Below are 7,292 nucleotides of genomic sequence, written 5' to 3' on the forward strand. Positions count from 1 at the left end.
CTAGGGGATATCAGATGTATGACCCTAAGCCTATAAATAGAGGGCTTATGGGATTAGAGAAGGGATTCTTCTTCTTCTTCTTCTTCTTTCTAGACTTTTGGGAGAATTTGGGTCTGAGTATTCTAGAGAGAGAAAGTGCTGGTATTTGAAAGGATTCTTGTATTTTTGCAATCTGTACTGAAGAAACTCATTTGGCTCAGTCCATCTGATCTTGAGTACAGATCTATAATCACAACTCTAAGTGGATTAGGCTATTATCAACTGATCGGGGCTGAACCACTATAAAAATCTTGTGTTATTTACTTTTCTTGATGTGTTATTTAAATTCTCTTGAAGGTTTGTCGTATTTGACGTTCTCACGTCGTTGGCTAAAAACACAGTCAACAATACGTTTTCTTAAGATTAGTATAGTAGTTATTAATGGTCCAAGGTCTAGAATAGTTGGGTCGTTACAATCAGGCCCAAACTAGTGTAAGTCCAAAGACAAGCACAACATCTAATATAGTCCAAGGAATATATATATATAGGACAATTCTTTTATAAGGGCTTAACTTTAAGCCCTATCGGTGGGGCTCTCAGTGTTTCTCAACCCGTGAACAGTTTTCGGCGCGATTTTTTTTATGACCGTGTATATTGTAGCTATTTAGAGCATCCTACAGATTTTCAGAAAATTCTGAATAGTTTACAGTACCAAAAACTAGGTTCAAACATGTTTCTTTCCACGCGCATAAAAAAAATTAGTCACACGTGCAACAACATGTTTGAACTTAGTTTTTGGTACTGTAAACTATTCATAATTTTCTAAAAATTTACAGCATGCTCTAAATAGCTACAATATACACGATCATAAAAAAAATCGCGCTGAAAACTGTTCACGGGTCGAGAACACTAAGAGCCCCACCAGTAGGGCTTAAAGTGAAGTCCCTATAGGAAAATTCTCCTATATATATACTTCATTAAAGAGAAGTTGGAGACTCACGTGGGGCTTCTTTTCCAATCAAGCTATATATAGTACATTATAGAGAAAAGAAAGAGATATGTTCAGGGGAAAAGTTGAGAACTACCCACTTTTAGGAGTAGTTAACTAAAATTAGACACTAAATATATTTATTTAAAATTTACTCATTATTATCATGAGACTTCCCAAATTAACCTTATTTGAACACATGGTTCTAAGTGTTGTTGTAGTGTGTATTATATGTATATCATATACATATAATAGGTATATAATAGGTATATCATATGAAATAGTATATCATATATATGTATATAAATGTTGAAGAAACTTAATGGGTTCTGTTTTAGAGGGTATAATAGGCATATCATATGAAATAGTTGGCATTTTAATAAAAGTTTAAAATTGTGGGTATAAAGGAAAGCACTTGATTAAAAATGGGTACTGTGTATAATTTTTTCTATGTTCAACCACCAATCAAGTGCTTGGACCATTTCTTTATAGGCCCAAGAAGCAAGCTTACAACTTTTGCTACTCATTCAACACACGACCCAACCCAATTATATTTAATTAATGGGTCTCTTCTCTAAATTCTCTCCAATTCTCGGTCAGCAACAAGACCTAACCGTGATCTCAAGCAATATCACACTAGGCTCACATCAGTTAGTCAAGCATTGAAGTCTTCGAAGTCTTGATGCCCAAGTCCTCAACACTCCCACCTTTTGCTACAAACGTCTGCCCGCGAATAAGATCCCGCCATGTGTCCCACTTTTCAGCATTATGAGCCACTCTCTCCACTATGTCTTGCACACTTTTACCACTTTTGGGACCATATTTTCTATATAAATAGAGAACCAAAATAATTGTAAAGAAATTATCAGATTTTAGAGTAGAAAAATACATTTTGTTATTTTGTTGTTTTTCTTATTTCTAGTTTAGTTTTGCTTGTGTTAGGTAACAAAAATAAGTGAACTATTTTAGAAATATTAGTGAGGTTAGAGTGTACTTTTTGGTACTTCTCATTCTTAATAGTGATATTGATTCTTGTTAGTGCTTCATCTCCATATCTCGTTAATTATTTTATTTTTCATCTTTTAATTTCTTTTCTAAAATTATTTAACACCATTTAAGTCATGTTTTTCTTATGTAACTTAGATTGTTAAGTTATTTTAGTATACTTGTTATATTGTATATCTTTTACTAAATTCTGTCGCTGTAGGTATTTTGTCGCTCATTGATTTATGATATGAAATTAGAAGTTAGATTCAATTTAACCTAGATCAATTAATATGTGCTTTTATAATATATATATATATATATATATCTTCCAGTTGCAATTAATGGTGTAGAATTGCAGCTATGTTTTGAATTAATATCAATGTTAGAATATGATTTATGGCATTGCATCTCTGCCTTGTCCTATTTTTTATCTGATCAATTTCTTCAATCTATCATTTTAATTTCACAAAATTCATCTCTTCAATTTTACTTTATTTTTATCTTTAACTTTACTAATCTAATTTTTATTTGTATTTTGTCTCTTTGTGGATACGATATATAGCACATTTACTACTGCGACCGCAAGGTGAATTATTAGGCGATATCAATTTTTTGTGCCGTTGTCGGGGAGGTAATTTTACAATTAAAGTTTTGCATAGTGAATTATTTTTTATTTAAAAATATATAATTATTTAAAGTTCTCTTTTAATTTTTTTTTATTTATTCATTTTTTTATTATTTTATTTATTTATTTTCTCTTACTTTTAGGTTTAGAATTTTATTTTCTAGATTTAGCCTTTTTTTTTTAAAAAAAATCATAAAACTTTGAATCATAAAATTTTTTAAAAAAAAATATTGAGAACATTTGTGTAATTTTGGAAATCAGTAAAATACAAAACGTGTTCAGTCTTAGAAAAATTGGTTGTGTAAATAAGGTCTAGGTTAGAGTTACCCTCCAATCTTTTCTAAGAACCTCAAGGAGTTCTAGAAAAGCTCTTGGGCCTAAAGCGGTACCTTGGCAACCTTCCCAATTTGTCTGGGAACATTTTTGGTGGATACATATTACACTATTACCACTTGGGCTTATAATACTTACAAAAAATAATAATAAATAAATAAAATAAAAAATAACGAATGAATGAAGAAGATCATCGGCGTTTTGAGAACTATTATCCAATATATCTCTCTTCACTTCAAAACAAACCAAAATCTAGTGCTACAGAGGGTACTAGCAATTTTAGAGGTGCCCACCAACTTAGCGAAATAGAGTACCTTAAATCTAAAGTAGAATTCTTGACTAGAGAATTTGAAGACTTGAAAGCTAAGCATGGTCAAGAAAGTAACAAGGTCATAAGGGTAGAGTATGATGAACCATATTTTGACAGTGAAAGAGTCAACATTTTTGCTCAAGATTACTCAACTCTTAGAGATAGGGATGAAGCCCTTCAATACTATTCTTACTACAAGAACAATAATCTCAGCTGGAAAAACCCTGTTGCTTCAAGTTGGTAGTCTAAGTACAACTACAATGCACCGATTGGTTGGGAATTGGCACCATCTAGTAGAAATGTTGAGGACGATTTTTCTAACTCTTACCATGAACCTCCACATAATGTCTAGACTAATACGGATCCCTTAGAGGAAACTTTGTACACATTTATGGAGGAAGAGAGAAACTTTAATGAGCACATAAGAAACATTACTGAACACATTATGGAGGAACTTATAGAAATTCAGACTCAATTTTCAGAATTGACCGACAAAGTTAATTCACATAATTTCAATCGATTCTAATTAGATGAGGAAACAATGGCACCAACCTCTAATCCTATTTCATACAAATTTGATGAGGATGATGGCATTACTATTCAGAGTGAAAATATCTCTCATGCTGAAATTCATTCAACAACTCGAACGAAAATAAATGTTATCATGCTGATGCGATAAACCTTATTGTGGAAGAAATTTGAAAACTTTCTCAAAGAATCAATCACACTATTTCCTCCACGATACTGAAAACAAACATTTTCTTTATCTTAAGAATGTTACTAATGCTTCCATTTTTTAGACATAGGATAAAAACAATTCATTTTTTATACTGGATGGTCAAGAATATTGAGTTGGTGAACCAACCTAAAGAGACTTTTCTCCGGTTTGCCAAGACTAATCAAGTTCTATCTTTCCTTGCTTTCTTTATTTCTGGTATGCTTTATTTTTGTTATTTGTTTTGTTTTTCCTTTTTGTTATTTTATTATGATAATTTATCTTGTCATTTAATTTTCTTTTTCTAAGGGTCAATATCATACTATTTTGCAGTAGCTCACTCTCTAGGTGTTCTCATTTCATGCTTCTCATGTATATATTTTTACACAATGAGGATACTGTCTGATTTTGGTTGGGGGTGGTAAGCATACTCATGTTGATTTTTGTCATATTAATATTTTCATGGTCAAATTTTTTAAAAATTACTTATTTATTCTTGCAAAATATTACTTTTGAGTCAATTTTTGTTATCTTTATTGTTAAGAGTTTCTCTAGAGTTATATAATACACACGCCAAATGTTGTGGTAAGATGGTTGTTATCACATATTTGCTTAGAAATTCACCATGTTTAAGTATTTCATTCTATTCTATGAGAGGTGAGACTTGAGAAAACAACTTATAAATTTTTATTGATTCTTGGAAATTGTTATAAATATTTGAACAAGGTATTATGGTGTGAATGGATGATGTTTAGAGAAAATATTTTCTATTGACAAATCTTATTAGAGAGCCTTTTTGTTATTTTGTTCTTCAAAAAAAACACAAGAGCAATAGTTCTATCATTATATCAATTATGTTGTCTCTTGTGTCCAAGAAAAAAAAATGTATTATTTTGATGTTTATGGCTCTTAGAATAAATGTAAAAATTGTCTATTTAACTTAAAGAAATCTCGGAAAGCAGGTTTTGTGGTAATCATTATGGTGGTTGTCTAAATTGTTTATTTCTTATCTTTGTTTCAATGATTATTTAAAAGTTTGTCCTAAAAAAAATATATCCATTTGATGAGTGCTTACTTTTTTTTTCCAACTCCGTAAGTGAGACCTTTAACCTTAAATATTTTTAATTACATGAGAGGTTGATGGAGTTAAGACTTTTACTTGACATAATTTTCAAATGCTTTATGTGCCATGGTTTGCGGTAAGAAGGTACAAGTTTGGTGCACACACTCACAACTCTAGATTTATTTAAAGTAATTGTTATAACTCTTATTGACTTGTTATTAACATTTTGTGTTAATACTTAAGTTCTTTTAAATTTTGACTTGAAATATATATTGTTGACATTTATCATTTCGCTTGAATTGCTAGAAACTAGCAATAAGCTGGTTGGGAGTTGTGATTAGTAGTCAAAAATATCATTTTGTAAAGTTTAAAATTAATTAAGTTTTGATTAATATTTTCATAGAATTATTGTAATATATTTTATATTTGAAAATATTAATTTTAATTTACTTTTTGTTTTCAAGAAATAAAATGTATTTTGACACAAAGAAAAAGAAAGAAGAAAAAAAGTAGCATTTTTTAAGACATTCCAGCCCAAACTAGTGCGAGCCCAAAGTCAAGCGCAACATGTAATATAGTCCAAGGCATATATATACACCTCATTAAAGAGAAGTTGGAGACTCACGTGGGGGTTCTTTTCCAATCAAGCTATATATATTACATTTATATAGAAAAGAAAGAGATATGTTCAGCCACCAATCAAGTGCTTGGACCATTTCTTTTTAGGCCCAAGAAGCAAGCTTACAACTTTTGCAACTCATTCAACACACGACCCAGCCCAATTATATTTAACTAGTGGGTCTCTCTCCAATTCTCGGTTAGGAACAAGAGATCTCAAGCAATATCACACTATGCTCATATAAGTCAGTAAAACATTGAAGTCTTCAAAGTCTTGATGCCCAAGTCCTGAACACTTCCACCTTCTGCTACACACGTCTGCCACTCCCACCTTGCCGCGAATAAGAGCTCTCCATGTGTCCCACTTTTCAGCTTTATGAGACATTCTCTCTGTTGTGTCTTGTACGATTTTACCACATTTGGGACCATATTTTCTCTATAAATAGAGAACCAAAATCAGTATAAAGAAATGATTAGATTTTAGAGTAGAAATATACACTTTATTATTTTGTTGTTTTTCTTATTTTTAGCTTAGTTTTTCTTTTTTTAGGTGACAAAAATGAGTGAACTATTTTTAAAATATTGCTGAGAATAGAGTGTAGTTTTTGTATTTCTCATTCTTAATAGTGATATTGATTCATGTTAGTGCTTCATCTCCATATCTCACTAATTATTTTGTTTTTCATCTTTTAATTTATTTTCTAAAATTATTTAGCATCATTTATATAAGTTTAGGCATGCTTTTCTTATATAACTTAGATTATTAATTTATTTTAGTATATTTGTTATATTGTATGTTTTTTACTGCATTTTGCTACAGTAGGTATTTTGTTGCTCTTTGATATATGATATGATATGCTATGAAATTAGAAGTTAGATTCAATTTAATCTAGATCAATTAATTTGTGCTTTTAATATATATATCTTTCAATTGCAATTGATGGTGTAGAATTGCAACTGTGTTTTGAATTAATTTGTGCTTTTAATATATATATATATATCTTTCAACCCGTTTACTATTGTGACCGCAAGGTGAATTATTGGGCAATATGAAAGGCCACCGAGCTTCTTGGTGAATAGGGTCTCCAATTCCACCCGACTAATGGGAGGCTCGTGAGGCCTACCCTTAGGAGGCTTGTTGTAACGCCCTACTACCCAGGGACCGTTACAGTGTGCATTTTAAACAATGGTAAACTCGCTAACCGAGTCATTTGGCCATAATCATGTAACTAAGTGTGATTATCGGTTTAGGATTTAAAATTTTGGTTAAAGATACAAGTTTTCACTAAAACATTTACTATATACATTGGGATCCCAAAATATATTTTAAAGGTTAATTACAATAAAAGAGTTACAACCAGCCAACCTAAGCGGCAAAATAAGGTTTAACCCTAGTTCATCTTTAAACCCTCGGCCGTGGTGGTCGAGCAGCTGCATATGTACACATCGTCACCTAAGCTCTCCAACTCAAGGATGGTCCAATTTTCTTTTTCCTTTACCTGCACCACATAGCACCCGTGAGCCGAGGCTCAGGAAGAAAACTTAAACATGCTTATAAGCAGTTAATAACGTGTCACTAAATCATAACAAGCATGCCTAGTAGTAATAACCCTATTCATGCATGCAGACAGATACAGATAAATGATTGTGGAGTCCTGCTCTCTGAGGTAGATG

This window comes from Humulus lupulus, chromosome 6 (assembly GCF_963169125.1).
Source record: "Humulus lupulus chromosome 6, drHumLupu1.1, whole genome shotgun sequence".
NCBI classification, from domain to species: Eukaryota; Viridiplantae; Streptophyta; class Magnoliopsida; order Rosales; family Cannabaceae; genus Humulus; species Humulus lupulus.